The sequence below is a fragment of the Pristiophorus japonicus genome, chromosome 12, assembly GCF_044704955.1.
Source record: "Pristiophorus japonicus isolate sPriJap1 chromosome 12, sPriJap1.hap1, whole genome shotgun sequence".
Classification (NCBI taxonomy): Eukaryota; Metazoa; Chordata; class Chondrichthyes; family Pristiophoridae; genus Pristiophorus; species Pristiophorus japonicus.
Window position 1 is genome coordinate 153,602,513 of NC_091988.1, and position 23,565 is coordinate 153,626,077.

Genomic DNA, 23,565 nt, shown 5'->3' on the forward strand with positions numbered 1-23,565 from the left:
CGAACGTGCCCCACCTCCCTGCAGGCATGGCACCGCACGCCGTCCGACGTCCAGAAGACGCGGTAGGCAGTCCCCTCGTGCACCACATTAAAGTGCCCTTCTGTCACGTCCTCCCGCGCCAGCCGGACAAAGAGCTGGCGGCGGAAGGAGAACACGTGGCGCAGGCTGTTCTCCCTGAGGCCGAGCGGTATGGGGTTGATCCCCGACCTTACCTCCCCCAGTTGGTGTAGGTGAGGGAGGAGGAGCTCAGCGGAAACAAAGGGCGGGACGTTTGACACGATGACCCTCTGCGCGGTGGCCTCGAGAGGGTCCACCGGCAGGAACGTCCCGCCCACCGTGAGCCCCTTTTCAAGGGCCAGGGACACCGCCCGCTCCGACCCCAGGAAGAACACGGCCTTCCCAGACATCTTGGAGGCTGCGACAATGGCCGAGGGGCCGACTACCCCAGCCATCGCTCGCACGCACTCCTCGATGCTCATTGTAGGGTGAGTGTAGCTCTTGACCCCGTGTTTCTTGGTTATTAGTTTGAATGGTGGCAGGGCAGCAGGTGGCGCAGGAGGTGCCGTGGATGTAGACACCGCCTGCGCATACGTCCTTGCTGGCCCTGCCACCGGCGTGGATGGGGTCGCCATCACGGGGTCCCTTTAAGGGCTACACCCACCCCAAAGTCACAGGCCTTAATGGTCTTTAATGGCCTCGTATGTTAACTGAGCAGAGGAGCCCTTAACGAGGCACCTCTCCCCTCGTTGACAATTGGGGAGAGGCCTTGCTCCCTCTGCTCAGTTGTCTTAATTGGTTTTTTTTTTTTTGCAAATTTGGAAGGAAGAGGCCTCAGAGAGAGAGGGGAGAAACAGAGTAGCAGAGAAAGAGAGAGGGGGGTGGGAAGGGGGGGGGGGGGACTGCGAGGGCAGGTCTCCCCTCGCAGCTGTGGGTGGGTGCACTCCCCAGATGGCAAAAACACAAAAGTCCTTGGGGTGGTCTTCAGGTGGGGGGAGAAGATGTCTTCACCTGGGGTAGCTGGAGCCACCAGGCACTCCTAACGATCTTTAATTGGGTGATTAATAAACAATCTTCAGCCTGGTAGCTCCAGCTATCCCAGGCTAGGCAAATGTGGGGGGTGGGGGGGGTTCCAATTGTGGGGGGGGGCCTAGTTGTAAGCACGGCCCCCACGCACACTACCACACACACACACACCCCCCGCGATGTTCCGGCCCTCAGTGGTCTTCTTTCCTCCCCCCACCGATACAACAAAGTCTGTTTGGGGAAATGCACCCACACCCACCTGTAGAATGTTGGGTCTCCCTCCTTCCACACTGGTTTGTTATTGGTTTTTCCCCCTCTCTCCAACTCCTTGCAGAATGATAAAGATGTTGAAAGTTTTCTTTTCTCCTCCTCTCCCTCTGGATAGAAGTTGGTGTGAAGCCCCTTCCTTCCTTCTCCTCCTGGGCTGGTCTCAGGGCTCTCCAGGCAGGAGCTCAAGTTGCTAGCTGCTCTCAGCACTGCTCACAGCTCCAACTGAGCAGGACACGCCTCCACAGCTCCACGATTGGTCCTTGTGCATGAAACTCTTTTTTAGGAGTCTACCTGCAAAACATAAACAACATTAAACTGTGCCACCCGACCTGGGTGACACAGCAGACATTTTCAAGCCCCTTTTTTTTTTTTGGTTTTTGGTTTTTTTTTTGGGGCGCTAAAATCAAATTTTTCCAGTGCCCCCTATAAAAGGAGAGGGGGACACTAAAAACACCGGCAATTAAAACAAATTAAACTTTAAAACGTAAAATCAAATTAAAATTTGGTTGCCGGGCGTGATGATGCACTCCAGTCCCTCCGGTGCCCACCTCTCGCGGAAGGCCGCGAGCGTACCGGTGGACACCGCGTGCTCCATCTCCAAGGACACCCTGGATCGGATGTAAGAGCGGAAGAGAGGCAGGCAGTCAGGTTGAACGACCCCCTCGACCGCCCGCTGCCTGGACCGGCTGATGGCACCCTTGGCCGTGCCCAGGAGCAGTCCTACGAGGAGGCCCTCGGACCTACCCGCTCCCCTCCGCACAGGGTGCCCAAAGATCAGGAGAGTGGGACTGAAGTGCAGCCAGAATTTCAGGAGCAGCCCCTTCAAATAGTGGAACAGGGGCTGCAACCTTGTGCATTCAATAAAAACATGGAACACGGACTCCTCCAGACCGCAGAAATTGCAGGCGGCTTGGGAGTCCGTGAACCGGCTTAAAAATTTGTTGCACGGCACTGCTCCGTGCACCACCCTCCAGGCCAAGTCCCCGATGAATAGTGGGAGGACCCCTGCGTAGAGTGCCCTCCATCGGGGACCCCCGCCTCCTCCGGACGGCAAGATGGTACGCCATGGCGTGTCCGGACGGCCGGCGAGGATGGCAAAGTTGAGGGTGTGCAGGAGCAGCCCGTACAGGAAACCCCTCCGCGCGGAACTGAAAGGCACGGAGGGGATTTCCCCGAGGCGGCTCAAGTTGTGAGGCGCCGGTCCCCGAGGGAGGTTCCGGGGTTTGGCGCCGATGAGGAATTCCGTCCGGACGGGGGTCAGTTCGGACGGGATCTCCCCACGTGCTTGAGCCTCCTCGATACACCTAACGGAGTCAGGGCCCAGAGCTGTTTTTAGCGACTCGATGGCATCGGCCGCGCGGCGGACGTTGGCAGAATTTAGGCGCCGCGCCAGCGTGACTGGCGCCATCCAGCCCGCTCCTCCGCCATCGAGCAGGTCCCTGACCCTGGTCACCTCACCAGCCACAGCCCTCTCTTCCGACCGCCACATGAAGCCTCGGCCGTGGAGGTACGGATTCCCGAGCAGCGGTTCCTGCAGGACGGCCGCCACTCCAGCCGGTGGAGAGCTGCGCTTGGTGGAGACTTTGTTCCAGACCCTGATGAGTTCCCTGTAAAAGACAGGCAGCTCCCGGAGGGCGGTCCTGGCACCCCCCAAGTTCACAAACAGGAGCTGCGTGTCATAATTGAGGTCGAGCTGCTGGCGGAAGAAATACCTCGCCAGAGCACACCACCTAGGAGGGGGCTCGACGTAAAGGTATCTCTGCAGGGTCTGAAGACGGAAAGTCGCGAGCTGGGCGCTGACGCACACCAACGACTGACCGCCCTCCTCAAGCGGGAGACTCAAGACCGCGACAGAGACCCAGTGCTTCCTGTTGTTCCAGAAGAAGTCCACCAGCTTCTTCTGTATCTTGGCGACAAACGCAGGGGGAGGGGTCAAAGTGACCAGCCGGTACCACAGCATTGCGGCCACCAGCTGGTTTATGACTAGCGCTCGACCCCTGTAGGACAGCACTCGGAGCAGTCCTGTCCAGCGCCCTAGGCGAGCGGCGACCTTGGCCTCCAGCTCCTGCCAGTTCGCCGGCCAGGCTTCCTCGTCGGGGCTAAGGTAGACTCCCAGATAGAGGAGATGGGTCGTGCTCCAGGCAAAAGGCCTGAGCTCCTCCGGCAGGGAGTCCACCCGCCACTGACCCACCAGGAGTCCGGAACATTTCTCCCAGTTGATCCTGGCGGAGGACGCGGCCGAGTAAATCTCCTGGCACTCACGCATCCTCCGCAGGTCAGCGGGATCCTCTACCGCGAGGAGCACGTCATCGGCGTAAGCCGAGAGGACGACCTCCACGCCCGGCCCTTGCAGAGCCAGTCCCGTCAACCTCGTCCGCAAGAGGCGCAGGAAAGGCTCCACGCAAACGGCGTATAACTGGCCGGACATGGGGCATCCCTGGCGCACCCCTCTCCTAAAGCGAAGGGGCGCCGTCAAGGACCCGTTAACCTTAATCAGACACTCCGCGGCGGCGTACAAAAGTCGGATCCGGGCGACGAAATGCGTCCCGAACCCGAAAGCGCGCAGAGTTCCGAGCAGATAGTCGTGATCCACCCTGTCGAACGCCTTCTCTTGGTCGAGGGATAGGAAGGCGACCGACAGACCAGCCTCCTGGGAACAATGGATGAGGTCCCGGACCAGATGGATGTTGTCGTGGATTGTCCGGCCCGGGACCGTGTATGACTGGTCGGGGTGGATCATGTGGTCCAGCACGGCACCAAGGCGAGCAGACATCGCCCTGGCGAAAATTTTGTAGTCCGTGCTGAGGAGGGAGACCGGGCGCCAGTTCTTAAGGAGGCGGAGATCGCCCTTCTTAGGCAGCAGGACGATGACTGCCCTGCGCCAAGAGAGGGGCATCTCCCCGGTCGCCAGACTTTCCCCCAGGACCCGCGCGTAGTCGCTCCCCAGGACGTCCCAGAACGCCCTGTGGAACTCCACGGTCAGCCCGTCCAGCCCCGGGGATTTTCCCCTCGAGAGCCGGGCGAGGGCACCGGTCAGCTCCGCCAGGCTTAGCGGAGCTTCCAGATTTTCGGCGCCCTCCGGGCTGACCTTCGGCAGGTCCTCCCACAAAACTCTACGCGCTTCCTCGCTGGACGGATCCGGAGAGAACAGAGCCCCGTAATATTCACGGACCCTGTTGTTGACGCCCTCCGGATCCGAGACGAGAGAGCCGTCGTCGGCCAGCAGCGTCAAGAGCTGCTTACGGACACTCTGCCTTTTTTCCAGCGAGTAGAAGAAGGGGGAGCCGCGGTCCAGATCCCGCAGGAACCGGATCCGCGACCTCACGAACGCGCCTCGGGACCCGACGAGCTGCAGGTCCTTCAGCGCGGCCTTCTTCGCTTCGTACACCGTCCGCAGGGCCGGGTCCTGGACGACTTGACCGAGACGGGCTTCCAGGTCGAGCACCTCTTTTTCTAGGCGCCCGACTCTGGCCGCCCGCCTCTTGGTCGACCCCCTCGCGTACTCTTGACAGAAGACGCGGACGTGAGCCTTGCCCACGTCCCACCATAGCCTCAAGGAGGGGAAGCCCCCCTGCTTCCTTCTCCAGTCGGACCAGAATCGACGGAACGAGTCCTGGAACCGCACGTCCTCCAGCAGCCGGTTGTTAAAGTGCCAGTACGCGGACCCCGTCCTCGCGCGGAGCGAAGCGAGCTCCGCCCACACCAGGTGGTGGTCCGAACACGGCACCGGCCGCATGGAGGCCGCCGGGACGCAGGAAACGTACGCCCGAGACACGTAAAGGCGGTCGACTCTAGACCATCCAACTCCAGGCCTCACCCAAGTAAAGGCGCTGGAGTCGGGGTGGAGATTTCGCCAGACGTCCACCAAGTCGAAGGACCCGACCAGGTCCCTCAACTTCTCCATCGCCGTCATGCACTGCGGGGCACCGGAGCGGTCCCTCGCCTCGAGGGTGCAGTTAAAATCCCCCCCGAGGACAATGCAGTCGCCGACGTCGACGGAGCCAAGAAGAGCGGACACCTCTTCAAAGAAGCGCGTTTGCTGCGGGCCGGGATGAGGGGCGTACACGTTCACGAGATGGAGCGGCACGTCCCCCAGGCGAACCGTTACGTGCAGCAAGCGGCCTGGCACGGGCTCCTCGACCCCCAAGATCTCCGGCTGAAAATGCGGGCCCAGCAAGATGGCCACCCCACTAGAAATGGCGGTGAGGTGGCTCATGCGGACCTCTCCTTGCCATTCCAGGAGCCACGTGGCTTCGTCTCCCGGAACGGTGTGGGTTTCTTGCAGGAAGCACACCGCATATTTCCCCTCCCGCAGGAGCGAAAAATTGTCAAATCTACGGCGTGCCCCTCTGCCGCCGTTGATGTTGAGGCTGGCTATGGTTATCTTCATGACAAAAGCATAGTGCAACCTCTACCTTAACCTATTGTGGGGGAGGGAGCGGGGTCTTTTGTTGAACTCCGCTCCCTCCGCAGCCCAGCGAGGAGTCCCTCGAGCTCGCGCAGCTCAAGGTGCTGCTCCTTTGTCAAGGGCCCGCCCGCGGCCAAGGTTTTAACGGCGGCGCGGACGGACCCCTTGATCAGCTCCGGCTCGGACCATTTTTCCAGGGCCAGTCGGGCTTGGTCGCGGGAGGTGCCGTGGATGTGGACACCGCCTGCGCATACGTCCTTGCTGGCCCTGCCACCGGCGTGGATGGGGTCGCCATCACGGGGTCCCTTTAAGGGCTACACCCACCCCAAAGTCACAGGCCTTAATGGTCTTTAATGGCCTCTTATGTTAACTGAGCAGAGGAGCCCTTAACGAGGCACCTCTCCCCTCGTTGACAATTGGGGAGAGGCCTTGCTCCCTCTGCTCAGTTGTCTTAATTGGGTTTTTTTTAAATTAATTTGGAAGGAAAGGGTTCTCAGAGAGAGAGGGGAGAAACAGAGGGTAACGGAGAAAGAGAGAGGGGGGTGGGAAGGGGGGGGGGCTGCGAGGGCAGGTCTCCCCTCGCAGCTGTGGGTGGGTGCACTCCCCAGATGGCAAAACACAAAAGTCTTTGGGGTGGTCTTCAGGTGGGGGGAGAAGATGTCTTCACCTGGGGTAGCTGGAGCCACCAGGCACTCCTAACGATCCTCAATAGGGTGATTAATGACTCTTCAGCCTGGTAGCTCCAGCTATCCCAGGCTAGGCAAATGTGGGGGGGGTGGGGGGGGTTCCAATTGTGGGGGGGGCCCAGTTGTAAGCACAGCCCCCACGCACACTACCACACACACACACACACCCCCCGCGATGTTCCGGCCCTCAGTGGTCTTCTTTCCTCCCCCCACCGATACAACAAAGTCTGTTTGGGGAAATGCACCCACACCCACCTGTAGAAATGTTGAGTCTCCCTCCTTCCACACTGGATGTTGTTTGTCTTTTCCCCCTCTCTCCAACTCCTTGCAGAATGATGAAGTTGTTGCAAAGTTTTCTGTTCTCCTCCTCTCCCTCTGGGTAAAGTTGGTGGTGAAGCCCCTTCCTTCCTTCTCTTCCTGGGCTGGTCTCAGGGCTCTCCAGGCAGGAGCTCAAGTTGCTAGCTGCTCTCAGCACTGCTCACAGCTCCAACTGAGCAGGACACGCCTCCACAGCTCCACGATTGGTCCTTGTGCATGAAACTCTTTTAGGAGTCTACCTGCAAAACATAAACAACATTAAACTGTGCCACCCGACCTGGGTGACACAGCAGACATTTTCAAGCCCCTTTTTTTTTTTGGTTTTTGGTTTTTTTTTGGGGCGCTAAAATCAAATTTTTCCAGTGCCCCCTATAAAAGGAGAGGGGGACACTAAAAACACCGGCAATTAAAACAAATTAAACTTTAAAACGTAAAATCAAATTAAAATTTGGTTGCCGGGCGTGATGATGCACTCCAGTCCCTCCGGTGCCCACCTCTCGCGGAAGGCCGCGAGCGTACCGGTGGACACCGCGTGCTCCATCTCCAAGGACACCCTGGATCGGATGTAAGAGCGGAAGAGAGGCAGGCAGTCAGGTTGAACGACCCCCTCGACCGCCCGCTGCCTGGACCGGCTGATGGCACCCTTGGCCGTGCCCAGGAGCAGTCCTACGAGGAGGCCCTCGGACCTACCCGCTCCCCTCCGCACAGGGTGCCCAAAGATCAGGAGAGTGGGACTGAAGTGCAGCCAGAATTTCAGGAGCAGCCCCTTCAAATAGTGGAACAGGGGCTGCAACCTTGTGCATTCAATAAAAACATGGAACACGGACTCCTCCAGACCGCAGAAATTGCAGGCGGCTTGGGAGTCCGTGAACCGGCTTAAAAATTTGTTGCACGGCACTGCTCCGTGCACCACCCTCCAGGCCAAGTCCCCGATGAATAGTGGGAGGACCCCTGCGTAGAGTGCCCTCCATCGGGGACCCCCGCCTCCTCCGGACGGCAAGATGGTACGCCATGGCGTGTCCGGACGGCCGGCGAGGATGGCAAAGTTGAGGGTGTGCAGGAGCAGCCCGTACAGGAAACCCCTCCGCGCGGAACTGAAAGGCACGGAGGGGATTTCCCCGAGGCGGCTCAAGTTGTGAGGCGCCGGTCCCCGAGGGAGGTTCCGGGGTTTGGCGCCGATGAGGAATTCCGTCCGGACGGGGGTCAGTTCGGACGGGATCTCCCCACGTGCTTGAGCCTCCTCGATACACCTAACGGAGTCAGGGCCCAGAGCTGTTTTTAGCGACTCGATGGCATCGGCCGCGCGGCGGACGTTGGCAGAATTTAGGCGCCGCGCCAGCGTGACTGGCGCCATCCAGCCCGCTCCTCCGCCATCGAGCAGGTCCCTGACCCTGGTCACCTCACCAGCCACAGCCCTCTCTTCCGACCGCCACATGAAGCCTCGGCCGTGGAGGTACGGATTCCCGAGCAGCGGTTCCTGCAGGACGGCCGCCACTCCAGCCGGCGGAGAGCTGCGCTTGGTGGAGACTTTGTTCCAGACCCTGATGAGTTCCCTGTAAAAGACAGGCAGCTCCCGGAGGGCGGTCCTGGCACCCCCCAAGTTCACAAACAGGAGCTGCGTGTCATAATTGAGGTCGAGCTGCTGGCGGAAGAAATACCTCGCCAGAGCACACCACCTAGGAGGGGGCTCGACGTAAAGGTATCTCTGCAGGGTCTGAAGACGGAAAGTCGCGAGCTGGGCGCTGACGCACACCAACGACTGACCGCCCTCCTCAAGCGGGAGACTCAAGACCGCGACAGAGACCCAGTGCTTCCTGTTGTTCCAGAAGAAGTCCACCAGCTTCTTCTGTATCTTGGCGACAAACGCAGGGGGAGGGGTCAAAGTGACCAGCCGGTACCACAGCATTGCGGCCACCAGCTGGTTTATGACTAGCGCTCGACCCCTGTAGGACAGCACTCGGAGCAGTCCTGTCCAGCGCCCTAGGCGAGCGGCGACCTTGGCCTCCAGCTCCTGCCAGTTCGCCGGCCAGGCTTCCTCGTCGGGGCTAAGGTAGACTCCCAGATAGAGGAGATGGGTCGTGCTCCAGGCAAAAGGCCTGAGCTCCTCCGGCAGGGAGTCCACCCGCCACTGACCCACCAGGAGTCCGGAACATTTCTCCCAGTTGATCCTGGCGGAGGACGCGGCCGAGTAAATCTCCTGGCACTCACGCATCCTCCGCAGGTCAGCGGGATCCTCTACCGCGAGGAGCACGTCATCGGCGTAAGCCGAGAGGACGACCTCCACGCCCGGCCCTTGCAGAGCCAGTCCCGTCAACCTCGTCCGCAAGAGGCGCAGGAAAGGCTCCACGCAAACGGCGTATAACTGGCCGGACATGGGGCATCCCTGGCGCACCCCTCTCCTAAAGCGAAGGGGCGCCGTCAAGGACCCGTTAACCTTAATCAGACACTCCGCGGCGGCGTACAAAAGTCGGATCCGGGCGACGAAATGCGTCCCGAACCCGAAAGCGCGCAGAGTTCCGAGCAGATAGTCGTGATCCACCCTGTCGAACGCCTTCTCTTGGTCGAGGGATAGGAAGGCGACCGACAGACCAGCCTCCTGGGAGCAATGGATGAGGTCCCGGACCAGATGGATGTTGTCGTGGATCGTCCGGCCCGGGACCGTGTATGACTGGTCGGGGTGAATCATGTGGTCCAGCACGGCACCAAGGCGAGCAGACATCGCCCTGGCGAAGATTTTGTAGTCCGTGCTGAGGAGGGAGACCGGGCGCCAGTTCTTAAGGAGGCGGAGATCGCCCTTCTTAGGCAGCAGGACGATGACTGCCCTGCGCCAAGAGAGGGGCATCTCCCCGGTCGCCAGACTTTCCCCCAGGACCCGCGCGTAGTCGCTCCCCAGGACGTCCCAGAACGCCCTGTGGAACTCCACGGTCAGCCCGTCCAGCCCCGGGGATTTTCCCCTCGAGAGCCGGGCGAGGGCACCGGTCAGCTCCGCCAGGCTTAGCGGAGCTTCCAGATTTTCGGCGCCCTCCGGGCTGACCTTCGGCAGGTCCTCCCACAAAACTCTACGCGCTTCCTCGCTGGACGGATCCGGAGAGAACAGAGCCCCGTAATATTCACGGACCCTGTTGTTGACGCCCTCCGGATCCGAGACGAGAGAGCCGTCGTCGGCCAGCAGCGTCAAGAGCTGCTTACGGACACTCTGCCTTTTTTCCAGCGAGTAGAAGAAGGGGGAGCCGCGGTCCAGATCCCGCAGGAACCGGATCCGCGACCTCACGAACGCGCCTCGGGACCCGACGAGCTGCAGGTCCTTCAGCGCGGCCTTCTTCGCTTCGTACACCGTCCGCAGGGCCGGGTCCTGGACGACTTGACCGAGACGGGCTTCCAGGTCGAGCACCTCTTTTTCTAGGCGCCCGACTCTGGCCGCCCGCCTCTTGGTCGACCCCCTCGCGTACTCTTGACAGAAGACGCGGACGTGAGCCTTGCCCACGTCCCACCATAGCCTCAAGGAGGGGAAGCCCCCCTGCTTCCTTCTCCAGTCGGACCAGAATCGACGGAACGAGTCCTGGAACCGCACGTCCTCCAGCAGCCGGTTGTTAAAGTGCCAGTACGCGGACCCCGTCCTCGCGCGGAGCGAAGCGAGCTCCGCCCACACCAGGTGGTGGTCCGAACACGGCACCGGCCGCATGGAGGCCGCCGGGACGCAGGAAACGTACGCCCGAGACACGTAAAGGCGGTCGACTCTAGACCATCCAACTCCAGGCCTCACCCAAGTAAAGGCGCTGGAGTCGGGGTGGAGATTTCGCCAGACGTCCACCAAGTCGAAGGACCCGACCAGGTCCCTCAACTTCTCCATCGCCGTCATGCACTGCGGGGCACCGGAGCGGTCCCTCGCCTCGAGGGTGCAGTTAAAATCCCCCCCGAGGACAATGCAGTCGCCGACGTCGACGGAGCCAAGAAGAGCGGACACCTCTTCAAAGAAGCGCGTTTGCTGCGGGCCGGGATGAGGGGCGTACACGTTCACGAGATGGAGCGGCACGTCCCCCAGGCGAACCGTTACGTGCAGCAAGCGGCCTGGCACGGGCTCCTCGACCCCCAAGATCTCCGGCTGAAAATGCGGGCCCAGCAAGATGGCCACCCCACTAGAAATGGCGGTGAGGTGGCTCATGCGGACCTCTCCTTGCCATTCCAGGAGCCACGTGGCTTCGTCTCCCGGAACGGTGTGGGTTTCTTGCAGGAAGCACACCGCATATTTCCCCTCCCGCAGGAGCGAAAAATTGTCAAATCTACGGCGTGCCCCTCTGCCGCCGTTGATGTTGAGGCTGGCTATGGTTATCTTCATGACAAAAGCATAGTGCAACCTCTACCTTAACCTATTGTGGGGGAGGGAGCGGGGTCTTTTGTTGAACTCCGCTCCCTCCGCAGCCCAGCGAGGAGTCCCTCGAGCTCGCGCAGCTCAAGGTGCTGCTCCTTTGTCAAGGGCCCGCCCGCGGCCAAGGTTTTAACGGCGGCGCGGACGGACCCCTTGATCAGCTCCGGCTCGGACCATTTTTCCAGGGCCAGTCGGGCTTGGTCGCGGCGACCCCGGCTCTGGGCCAAAAAGTCCCGGAGTTCCTTTGCAGGAACGAGGAGGGCCTCAGCGGCGGCCGCGAGCAGATCCACCGCCTCCCTGGCGGTGGTCTCTAGGTCTTCACCCGCGTCCCCCACCGAGTCCCCGTCCTCCTCCGGGAGGTGGCCGCCAGCAGCCGGCCCATCGACCGCACAAGGTACGGCAAATGAACCGGCCGCTCCAACCGGCCCTGGCACTGCCCCGATCCCACCCCCAGGATCGTCGGCAGAGGAGTCCCCACTGGGCTCTTTTAAAAATGGTGCTGGGTCGGGAAATGACAGCGGAAGGGGTTCCCCCTCCGCCCCAGGAACCGGAGAACAAGGAGAGACCCGGCCATAGGAAATCCCCAGGCCCTCCAAGTGCTCCAGCTCCAAAGTAAGGGGCGAGGGTGGGTGTTCCTCCCCCTCCCCGCTGCCAACCCCCGGCCCAGCATCTACAGTGTCATAATTATTTAATTGTTTTTCTGCCGGGTCGAGCGACTCCCGGGGGAAGTTGGATAATAGCTGGGCGGGCTCAGGTTCGGCCTTTTCGGCCTCGCCCGCCTCAGTCCCCGGGACGCCCGGCCCGGCGGCTACGCATTCCTCCGCGGTCCCCACGCCCCCCACGACAGGCAGATCTTCCACTCCATCCCCGGGAGGCAGAGGCTGGGCAGCCTCAACTGTCTCACCCTCCCCGGGGAAAGACTCCTCGCGCCTGCAGCGCAATTTGGGGGCGCTGGTGGGGGACGCGGGACACGCGGCGGGCACCGACTCATCCGCGGAGGGATGTTGTTCCCCCTCCGCCTCATTGGGGCGGTGCCTCTTTTTGTTCCTGGGGGCGCGCGGAGTCAGGGAGACCTCCATGTCTGCCGAGGCCTCCCGCTCCGCCCCCCCCTTTTCCTTTTCTTGCCCGCGCCTGGGCCCCTCTGTGGTGGTATTCAAGGGCCCGGGCACGGGCTCGGGGCACCCCGCGCTCGCCGGTGACTGGGTTGGGCTGAGCGCGGTGGTCAGACTTTCCGGCGCACCGAGGGGACCCGCCTCTAGATGTTTCTCCTTCTTCCGCGCCTTCTTTCCGCTCGGACGCTCTCCCTCCCCCCCGCCGGAGGCCCTGAAAACAAAGGCCTCCGACGATGCCCGCGCACCCATGGCTCCCGGCACGCGGACGCAACTAGGGGGAGGGGTGGCGGCAGCGCCAGCCTTGGCCGCCTTCGGTGGTTTGGCGGCCTTGGAGGCGGGGCAGTTCTTGCGAACATGCCCCACCTCCCTGCAGGCATGGCACCGCACGCCGTCCGACGTCCAGAAGACGCGGTAGGCAGTCCCCTCGTGCACCACATTAAAATCTCCCTCCGTCGTGTCCTCCCGCGCCAGCCGGACAAAGAGCTGGCGGCGGAAGGAGAACACGTGGCGCAGGCTGCTCTCCCTGAGGCCGAGCGGTATGGGGTTGATCCCTGACCTTACCTCCCCCAGTTGTTGTAGGTGAGGGAGGAGGAGCTCAGCGGAAACAAAGGGCGGGACGTTTGAAACGATGACCCTCTGCGCGGTGGCCTCGAGAGGGTCCACCGGCAGGAACGTCCCGCCCACCGTGAGCCCCTTTTCAAGGGCCAGGGACACCGCCCGCTCCGACCCCAGGAAGAACACGGCCTTCCCAGACATCTTGGAGGCTGCGACAATGGCCGAGGGGCCGACTACCCCAGCCATCGCCCGCACGCACTCCTCAATGCTCATTGTGGGGTGAGTGTAGCTCTTGACCCCGTGTTTCCTGGTTATAAGTCTGAATGGTGGCAGGGCAGCGGGTGGCGCAGGAGGTGCCGTGGATGTGGACACCGCCTGCGCATACGTCCTTGCTGGCCCTGCCACCGGCGTGGATGGGGTCGCCATCACGGGGTCCCTTTAAGGGCTACACCCACCCCAAAGTCACAGGCCTTAATGGTCTTTAATGGCCTCTTATGTTAACTGAGCAGAGGAGCCCTTAACGAGGCACCTCTCCCCTCGTTGACAATTGGGGAGAGGCCTTGCTCCCTCTGCTCAGTTGTCTTAATTGGGTTTTTTTTTTATTAATTTGGAAGGAAAGGGTTCTCAGAGAGAGAGGGGAGAAACAGAGGGTAACGGAGAAAGAGAGAGGGGGGTGGGAAGGGGGGGGGGCTGCGAGGGCAGGTCTCCCCTCGCAGCTGTGGGTGGGTGCACTCCCCAGATGGCAAAACACAAAAGTCTTTGGGGTGGTCTTCAGGTGGGGGGAGAAGATGTCTTCACCTGGGGTAGCTGGAGCCACCAGGCACTCCTAACGATCCTCAATAGGGTGATTAATGACTCTTCAGCCTGGTAGCTCCAGCTATCCCAGGCTAGGCAAATGTGGGGGGGGTGGGGGGGGTTCCAATTGTGGGGGGGGCCCAGTTGTAAGCACAGCCCCCACGCACACTACCACACACACACACACACCCCCCGCGATGTTCCGGCCCTCAGTGGTCTTCTTTCCTCCCCCCACCGATACAACAAAGTCTGTTTGGGGAAATGCACCCACACCCACCTGTAGAAATGTTGAGTCTCCCTCCTTCCACACTGGATGTTGTTTGTCTTTTCCCCCTCTCTCCAACTCCTTGCAGAATGATGAAGTTGTTGCAAAGTTTTCTGTTCTCCTCCTCTCCCTCTGGGTAAAGTTGGTGGTGAAGCCCCTTCCTTCCTTCTCTTCCTGGGCTGGTCTCAGGGCTCTCCAGGCAGGAGCTCAAGTTGCTAGCTGCTCTCAGCACTGCTCACAGCTCCAACTGAGCAGGACACGCCTCCACAGCTCCACGATTGGTCCTTGTGCATGAAACTCTTTTAGGAGTCTACCTGCAAAACATAAACAACATTAAACTGTGCCACCCGACCTGGGTGACACAGCAGACATTTTCAAGCCCCTTTTTTTTTTTGGTTTTTGGTTTTTTTTTGGGGCGCTAAAATCAAATTTTTCCAGTGCCCCCTATAAAAGGAGAGGGGGACACTAAAAACACCGGCAATTAAAACAAATTAAACTTTAAAACGTAAAATCAAATTAAAATTTGGTTGCCGGGCGTGATGATGCACTCCAGTCCCTCCGGTGCCCACCTCTCGCGGAAGGCCGCGAGCGTACCGGTGGACACCGCGTGCTCCATCTCCAAGGACACCCTGGATCGGATGTAAGAGCGGAAGAGAGGCAGGCAGTCAGGTTGAACGACCCCCTCGACCGCCCGCTGCCTGGACCGGCTGATGGCACCCTTGGCCGTGCCCAGGAGCAGTCCTACGAGGAGGCCCTCGGACCTACCCGCTCCCCTCCGCACAGGGTGCCCAAAGATCAGGAGAGTGGGACTGAAGTGCAGCCAGAATTTCAGGAGCAGCCCCTTCAAATAGTGGAACAGGGGCTGCAACCTTGTGCATTCAATAAAAACATGGAACACGGACTCCTCCAGACCGCAGAAATTGCAGGCGGCTTGGGAGTCCGTGAACCGGCTTAAAAATTTGTTGCACGGCACTGCTCCGTGCACCACCCTCCAGGCCAAGTCCCCGATGAATAGTGGGAGGACCCCTGCGTAGAGTGCCCTCCATCGGGGACCCCCGCCTCCTCCGGACGGCAAGATGGTACGCCATGGCGTGTCCGGACGGCCGGCGAGGATGGCAAAGTTGAGGGTGTGCAGGAGCAGCCCGTACAGGAAACCCCTCCGCGCGGAACTGAAAGGCACGGAGGGGATTTCCCCGAGGCGGCTCAAGTTGTGAGGCGCCGGTCCCCGAGGGAGGTTCCGGGGTTTGGCGCCGATGAGGAATTCCGTCCGGACGGGGGTCAGTTCGGACGGGATCTCCCCACGTGCTTGAGCCTCCTCGATACACCTAACGGAGTCAGGGCCCAGAGCTGTTTTTAGCGACTCGATGGCATCGGCCGCGCGGCGGACGTTGGCAGAATTTAGGCGCCGCGCCAGCGTGACTGGCGCCATCCAGCCCGCTCCTCCGCCATCGAGCAGGTCCCTGACCCTGGTCACCTCACCAGCCACAGCCCTCTCTTCCGACCGCCACATGAAGCCTCGGCCGTGGAGGTACGGATTCCCGAGCAGCGGTTCCTGCAGGACGGCCGCCACTCCAGCCGGCGGAGAGCTGCGCTTGGTGGAGACTTTGTTCCAGACCCTGATGAGTTCCCTGTAAAAGACAGGCAGCTCCCGGAGGGCGGTCCTGGCACCCCCCAAGTTCACAAACAGGAGCTGCGTGTCATAATTGAGGTCGAGCTGCTGGCGGAAGAAATACCTCGCCAGAGCACACCACCTAGGAGGGGGCTCGACGTAAAGGTATCTCTGCAGGGTCTGAAGACGGAAAGTCGCGAGCTGGGCGCTGACGCACACCAACGACTGACCGCCCTCCTCAAGCGGGAGACTCAAGACCGCGACAGAGACCCAGTGCTTCCTGTTGTTCCAGAAGAAGTCCACCAGCTTCTTCTGTATCTTGGCGACAAACGCAGGGGGAGGGGTCAAAGTGACCAGCCGGTACCACAGCATTGCGGCCACCAGCTGGTTTATGACTAGCGCTCGACCCCTGTAGGACAGCACTCGGAGCAGTCCTGTCCAGCGCCCTAGGCGAGCGGCGACCTTGGCCTCCAGCTCCTGCCAGTTCGCCGGCCAGGCTTCCTCGTCGGGGCTAAGGTAGACTCCCAGATAGAGGAGATGGGTCGTGCTCCAGGCAAAAGGCCTGAGCTCCTCCGGCAGGGAGTCCACCCGCCACTGACCCACCAGGAGTCCGGAACATTTCTCCCAGTTGATCCTGGCGGAGGACGCGGCCGAGTAAATCTCCTGGCACTCACGCATCCTCCGCAGGTCAGCGGGATCCTCTACCGCGAGGAGCACGTCATCGGCGTAAGCCGAGAGGACGACCTCCACGCCCGGCCCTTGCAGAGCCAGTCCCGTCAACCTCGTCCGCAAGAGGCGCAGGAAAGGCTCCACGCAAACGGCGTATAACTGGCCGGACATGGGGCATCCCTGGCGCACCCCTCTCCTAAAGCGAAGGGGCGCCGTCAAGGACCCGTTAACCTTAATCAGACACTCCGCGGCGGCGTACAAAAGTCGGATCCGGGCGACGAAATGCGTCCCGAACCCGAAAGCGCGCAGAGTTCCGAGCAGATAGTCGTGATCCACCCTGTCGAACGCCTTCTCTTGGTCGAGGGATAGGAAGGCGACCGACAGACCAGCCTCCTGGGAGCAATGGATGAGGTCCCGGACCAGATGGATGTTGTCGTGGATCGTCCGGCCCGGGACCGTGTATGACTGGTCGGGGTGAATCATGTGGTCCAGCACGGCACCAAGGCGAGCAGACATCGCCCTGGCGAAGATTTTGTAGTCCGTGCTGAGGAGGGAGACCGGGCGCCAGTTCTTAAGGAGGCGGAGATCGCCCTTCTTAGGCAGCAGGACGATGACTGCCCTGCGCCAAGAGAGGGGCATCTCCCCGGTCGCCAGACTTTCCCCCAGGACCCGCGCGTAGTCGCTCCCCAGGACGTCCCAGAACGCCCTGTGGAACTCCACGGTCAGCCCGTCCAGCCCCGGGGATTTTCCCCTCGAGAGCCGGGCGAGGGCACCGGTCAGCTCCGCCAGGCTTAGCGGAGCTTCCAGATTTTCGGCGCCCTCCGGGCTGACCTTCGGCAGGTCCTCCCACAAAACTCTACGCGCTTCCTCGCTGGACGGATCCGGAGAGAACAGAGCCCCGTAATATTCACGGACCCTGTTGTTGACGCCCTCCGGATCCGAGACGAGAGAGCCGTCGTCGGCCAGCAGCGTCAAGAGCTGCTTACGGACACTCTGCCTTTTTTCCAGCGAGTAGAAGAAGGGGGAGCCGCGGTCCAGATCCCGCAGGAACCGGATCCGCGACCTCACGAACGCGCCTCGGGACCCGACGAGCTGCAGGTCCTTCAGCGCGGCCTTCTTCGCTTCGTACACCGTCCGCAGGGCCGGGTCCTGGACGACTTGACCGAGACGGGCTTCCAGGTCGAGCACCTCTTTTTCTAGGCGCCCGACTCTGGCCGCCCGCCTCTTGGTCGACCCCCTCGCGTACTCTTGACAGAAGACGCGGACGTGAGCCTTGCCCACGTCCCACCATAGCCTCAAGGAGGGGAAGCCCCCCTGCTTCCTTCTCCAGTCGGACCAGAATCGACGGAACGAGTCCTGGAACCGCACGTCCTCCAGCAGCCGGTTGTTAAAGTGCCAGTACGCGGACCCCGTCCTCGCGCGGAGCGAAGCGAGCTCCGCCCACACCAGGTGGTGGTCCGAACACGGCACCGGCCGCATGGAGGCCGCCGGGACGCAGGAAACGTACGCCCGAGACACGTAAAGGCGGTCGACTCTAGACCATCCAACTCCAGGCCTCACCCAAGTAAAGGCGCTGGAGTCGGGGTGGAGATTTCGCCAGACGTCCACCAAGTCGAAGGACCCGACCAGGTCCCTCAACTTCTCCATCGCCGTCATGCACTGCGGGGCACCGGAGCGGTCCCTCGCCTCGAGGGTGCAGTTAAAATCCCCCCCGAGGACAATGCAGTCGCCGACGTCGACGGAGCCAAGAAGAGCGGACACCTCTTCAAAGAAGCGCGTTTGCTGCGGGCCGGGATGAGGGGCGTACACGTTCACGAGATGGAGCGGCACGTCCCCCAGGCGAACCGTTACGTGCAGCAAGCGGCCTGGCACGGGCTCCTCGACCCCCAAGATCTCCGGCTGAAAATGCGGGCCCAGCAAGATGGCCACCCCACTAGAAATGGCGGTGAGGTGGCTCATGCGGACCTCTCCTTGCCATTCCAGGAGCCACGTGGCTTCGTCTCCCGGAACGGTGTGGGTTTCTTGCAGGAAGCACACCGCATATTTCCCCTCCCGCAGGAGCGAAAAATTGTCAAATCTACGGCGTGCCCCTCTGCCGCCGTTGATGTTGAGGCTGGCTATGGTTATCTTCATGACAAAAGCATAGTGCAACCTCTACCTTAACCTATTGTGGGGGAGGGAGCGGGGTCTTTTGTTGAACTCCGCTCCCTCCGCAGCCCAGCGAGGAGTCCCTCGAGCTCGCGCAGCTCAAGGTGCTGCTCCTTTGTCAAGGGCCCGCCCGCGGCCAAGGTTTTAACGGCGGCGCGGACGGACCCCTTGATCAGCTCCGGCTCGGACCATTTTTCCAGGGCCAGTCGGGCTTGGTCGCGGCGACCCCGGCTCTGGGCCAAAAAGTCCCGGAGTTCCTTTGCAGGAACGAGGAGGGCCTCAGCGGCGGCCGCGAGCAGATCCACCGCCTCCCTGGCGGTGGTCTCTAGGTCTTCACCCGCGTCCCCCACCGAGTCCCCGTCCTCCTCCGGGAGGTGGCCGCCAGCAGCCGGCCCATCGACCGCACAAGGTACGGCAAATGAACCGGCCGCTCCAACCGGCCCTGGCACTGCCCCGATCCCACCCCCAGGATCGTCGGCAGAGGAGTCCCCACTGGGCTCTTTTAAAAATGGTGCTGGGTCGGGAAATGACAGCGGAAGGGGTTCCCCCTCCGCCCCAGGAACCGGAGAACAAGGAGAGACCCGGCCATAGGAAATCCCCAGGCCCTCCAAGTGCTCCAGCTCCAAAGTAAGGGGCGAGGGTGGGTGTTCCTCCCCCTCCCCGCTGCCACCCCCCGGCCCAGCATCTACAGTGTCATAATTATTTAATTGTTTTTCTGCCGGGTCGAGCGACTCCCGGGGGAAGTTGGATAATAGCTGGGCGGGCTCAGGTTCGGCCTTTTCGGCCTCGCCCGCCTCAGTCCCCGGGACGCCCGGCCCGGCGGCTACGCATTCCTCCGCGGTCCCCACGCCCCCCACGACAGGCAGATCTTCCACTCCATCCCCGGGAGGCAGAGGCTGGGCAGCCTCAACTGTCTCACCCTCCCCGGGGAAAGACTCCTCGCGCCTGCAGCGCAATTTGGGGGCGCTGGTGGGGGACGCGGGACACGCGGCGGGCACCGCCTCCTCCGCGGAGGGATGTTGTTCCCCCTCCGCCTCATTGGGGCGGTGCCTCTTTTTGTTCCTGGGGGCGCGCGGAGTCAGGGAGACCTCCATGTCTGCCGAGGCCTCCCGCTCCGCCCCCCCCTTTTCCTTTTCTTGCCCGCGCCTGGGCCCCTCTGTGGTGGTATTCAAGGGCCCGGGCACGGGCTCGGGGCACCCCGCGCTCGCCGGTGACTGGGTTGGGCTGAGCGCGGTGGTCAGACTTTCCGGCGCACCGAGGGGACCCGCCTCTAGATGTTTCTCCTTCTTCCGCGCCTTCTTTCCGCTCGGACGCTCTCCCTCCCCCCCGCCGGAGGCCCTGAAAACAAAGGCCTCCGACGATGCCCGCGCACCCATGGCTCCCGGCACGCGGACGCAACTAGGGGGAGGGGTGGCGGCAGCGCCAGCCTTGGCCGCCTTCGGTGGTTTGGCGGCCTTGGAGGCGGGGCAGTTCTTGCGAACATGCCCCACCTCCCTGCAGGCATGGCACCGCACGCCGTCCGACGTCCAGAAGACGCGGTAGGCAGTCCCCTCGTGCACCACATTAAAATCTCCCTCCGTCGTGTCCTCCCGCGCCAGCCGGACAAAGAGCTGGCGGCGGAAGGAGAACACGTGGCGCAGGCTGCTCTCCCTGAGGCCGAGCGGTATGGGGTTGATCCCTGACCTTACCTCCCCCAGTTGTTGTAGGTGAGGGAGGAGGAGCTCAGCGGAAACAAAGGGCGGGACGTTTGAAACGATGACCCTCTGCGCGGTGGCCTCGAGAGGGTCCACCGGCAGGAACGTCCCGCCCACCGTGAGCCCCTTTTCAAGGGCCAGGGACACCGCCCGCTCCGACCCCAGGAAGAACACGGCCTTCCCAGACATCTTGGAGGCTGCGACAATGGCCGAGGGGCCGACTACCCCAGCCATCGCCCGCACGCACTCCTCAATGCTCATTGTGGGGTGAGTGTAGCTCTTGACCCCGTGTTTCCTGGTTATAAGTCTGAATGGTGGCAGGGCAGCGGGTGGCGCAGGAGGTGCCGTGGATGTGGACACCGCCTGCGCATACGTCCTTGCTGGCCCTGCCACCGGCGTGGATGGGGTCGCCATCACGGGGTCCCTTTAAGGGCTACACCCACCCCAAAGTCACAGGCCTTAATGGTCTTTAATGGCCTCTTATGTTAACTGAGCAGAGGAGCCCTTAACGAGGCACCTCTCCCCTCGTTGACAATTGGGGAGAGGCCTTGCTCCCTCTGCTCAGTTGTCTTAATTGGGTTTTTTTTTTTTTTTATTAATTTGGAAGGAAAGGGTTCTCAGAGAGAGAGGGGAGAAACAGAGGGTAACGGAGAAAGAGAGAGGGGGGTGGGAAGGGGGGGGGGCTGCGAGGGCAGGTCTCCCCTCGCAGCTGTGGGTGGGTGCACTCCCCAGATGGCAAAACACAAAAGTCTTTGGGGTGGTCTTCAGGTGGGGGGAGAAGATGTCTTCACCTGGGGTAGCTGGAGCCACCAGGCACTCCTAACGATCTTTAATTGGGTGTTTAAGAAAAACAACAATCTTCAGCCTGGTAGCTCCAGCTATCCCAGGCTAGGCAAATGTGGGGGGGGTGGGGGGGGTTCCAATTGTGGGGGGGGGCCTAGTTGTAAGCACGGCCCCCACGCACACTTCCACACACACACACACCCCCCGCGATGTTCCGGCCCTCAGTGGTCTTCTTTCCTCCCCCCACCGAAACAACAAAGTCTGTTTGGGGAAATGCACCCACACCCACCTGTAGAATTGTAGAGTCTCCCTCCTTCCACACTGGATGTTGGTTGTTGTGGTTTTTCCCCCTCTCTCCAACTCCTTGCAGAAATGATGAAGTTGTTGCAAAGTTTTCTTTTCTCCTCCTCTCCCTCTGGGTAAAGTTGTAGTGAAGCCCCTTCCTTCCTTCTCCTCCTGGGCTGGTCTCAGGGCTCTCCAGGCAGGAGCTCAAGTTGCTAGCTGCTCCTCTCACTGCTCACAGCTCCTACTGTGCAGGACACGCCTCCACAGCTCCACGATTGGTCCTTGTGCATGAAACTCTTTTGAGTTCACCTGTGAAAACATAAAAACAATAAACGGTGCCACCCGACCTGGGTGACACTCCAGACATTTTCAAGGCCCTTTTTTTTTCCCCCCTTTTTTTTTGGTTTTTTTTTGTGTTTTTCTTTTTTTTTTGGTTTTTTTTTTGGGCACTAAAATCACAATTTTCCCCAGTGCCCCCTATAAAAGGGAAGGGGGACACTAAAAGCACCGGCAATTAAAACAAATTAAACTTTAAAACGTAAAATCAAATTAAAATTTGGTTGCCGGGCGTGATGATGCACTCCAGTCCCTCCGGTGCCCACCTCTCGCGGAAGGCCGCGAGCGTACCGGTGGACACCGCGTGCTCCATCTCCAAGGACACCCTGGACCGGATGTAAGAGCGGAAGAGAGGCAGGCAGTCAGGTTGAACGACCCCCTCGACCGCCCGCTGCCTGGACCGGCTGATGGCACCCTTGGCCGTGCCCAGGAGCAGTCCTACGAGGAGGCCTTCGGACCTACCCGCTCCCCTCCGCACAGGGTGCCCAAAGATCAGGAGAGTGGGACTGAAGTGCAGCCAGAATTTCAGGAGCAGCCCCTTCAAATAATAAAACAGGGGCTGCAACCTCGTGCATTCCATAAAAACATGGAACACGGACTCCTCCAGACCGCAGAAATTGCAGGCGGCCCGGGAGTCCGTGAACCGGCTTAAAAATTTGTTGCACGGCACTGCTCCGTGCACCACCCTCCAGGCCAAGTCCCCGATGAATAGTGGGAGGACCCCTGCGTAGAGTGCCCTCCATCGGGGACCCCCGCCTCCTCCGGACGGCAAGATGGTACGCCATGGCGTGTCCGGACGGCTGGCGAGGATGGCAAAGTTGAGGGTGTGCAGGAGCAGCCCGTACAGGAAACCCCTCCGCGCGGAACTGAAAGGCACGGAGGGGATTTCCCCGAGGCGGCTCAAGTTGTGAGGCGCCGGCCCCCGAGGGAGGTTCCGGGGTTTGGCGCCGATGAGGAATTCCGTCCGGACGGGGGTCAGTTCGGACGGGATCTCCCCACGTGCTTGAGCCTCCTCGATACACCTAACGGAGTCAGGGCCCAGAGCTGTTTTTAGCGACTCGATGGCATCGGCCGCGCGGCGGACGTTGGCAGAATTTAGGCGCCGCGCCAGCGTGACTGGCGCCATCCAGCCCGCTCCTCCGCCATCGAGCAGGTCCCTGACCCTGGTCACCTCACCAGCCACAGCCCTCTCTTCCGACCGCCACATGAAGCCTCGGCCGTGGAGGTACGGATTCCCGAGCAGCGGTTCCTGCAGGACGGCCGCCACTCCAGCCGGCGGAGAGCTGCGCTTGGTGGAGACTTTGTTCCAGACCCTGATGAGTTCCCTGTAAAAGACAGGCAGCTCCCGGAGGGCGGTCCTGGCACCCCCCAAGTTCACAAACAGGAGCTGCGTGTCATAATTGAGGTCGAGCTGCTGGCGGAAGAAATACCTCGCCAGAGCACACCACCTAGGAGGGGGCTCGACGTAAAGGTATCTCTGCAGGGTCTGAAGACGGAAAGTCGCGAGCTGGGCGCTGACGCACACCAACGACTGACCGCCCTCCTCAAGCGGGAGACTCAAGACCGCGACAGAGACCCAGTGCTTCCTGTTGTTCCAGAAGAAGTCCACCAGCTTCTTCTGTATCTTGGCGACAAACGCAGGGGGAGGGGTCAAAGTGACCAGCCGGTACCACAGCATTGCGGCCACCAGCTGGTTTATGACTAGCGCTCGACCCCTGTAGGACAGCACTCGGAGCAGTCCTGTCCAGCGCCCTAGGCGAGCGGCGACCTTGGCCTCCAGCTCCTGCCAGTTCGCCGGCCAGGCTTCCTCGTCGGGGCTAAGGTAGACTCCCAGATAGAGGAGATGGGTCGTGCTCCAGGCAAAAGGCCTGAGCTCCTCCGGCAGGGAGTCCACCCGCCACTGACCCACCAGGAGTCCGGAACATTTCTCCCAGTTGATCCTGGCGGAGGACGCGGCCGAGTAAATCTCCTGGCACTCACGCATCCTCCGCAGGTCAGCGGGATCCTCTACCGCGAGGAGCACGTCATCGGCGTAAGCCGAGAGGACGACCTCCACGCCCGGCCCTTGCAGAGCCAGTCCCGTCAACCTCGTCCGCAAGAGGCGCAGGAAAGGCTCCACGCAAACGGCGTATAACTGGCCGGACATGGGGCATCCCTGGCGCACCCCTCTCCTAAAGCGAAGGGGCGCCGTCAAGGACCCGTTAACCTTAATCAGACACTCCGCGGCGGCGTACAAAAGTCGG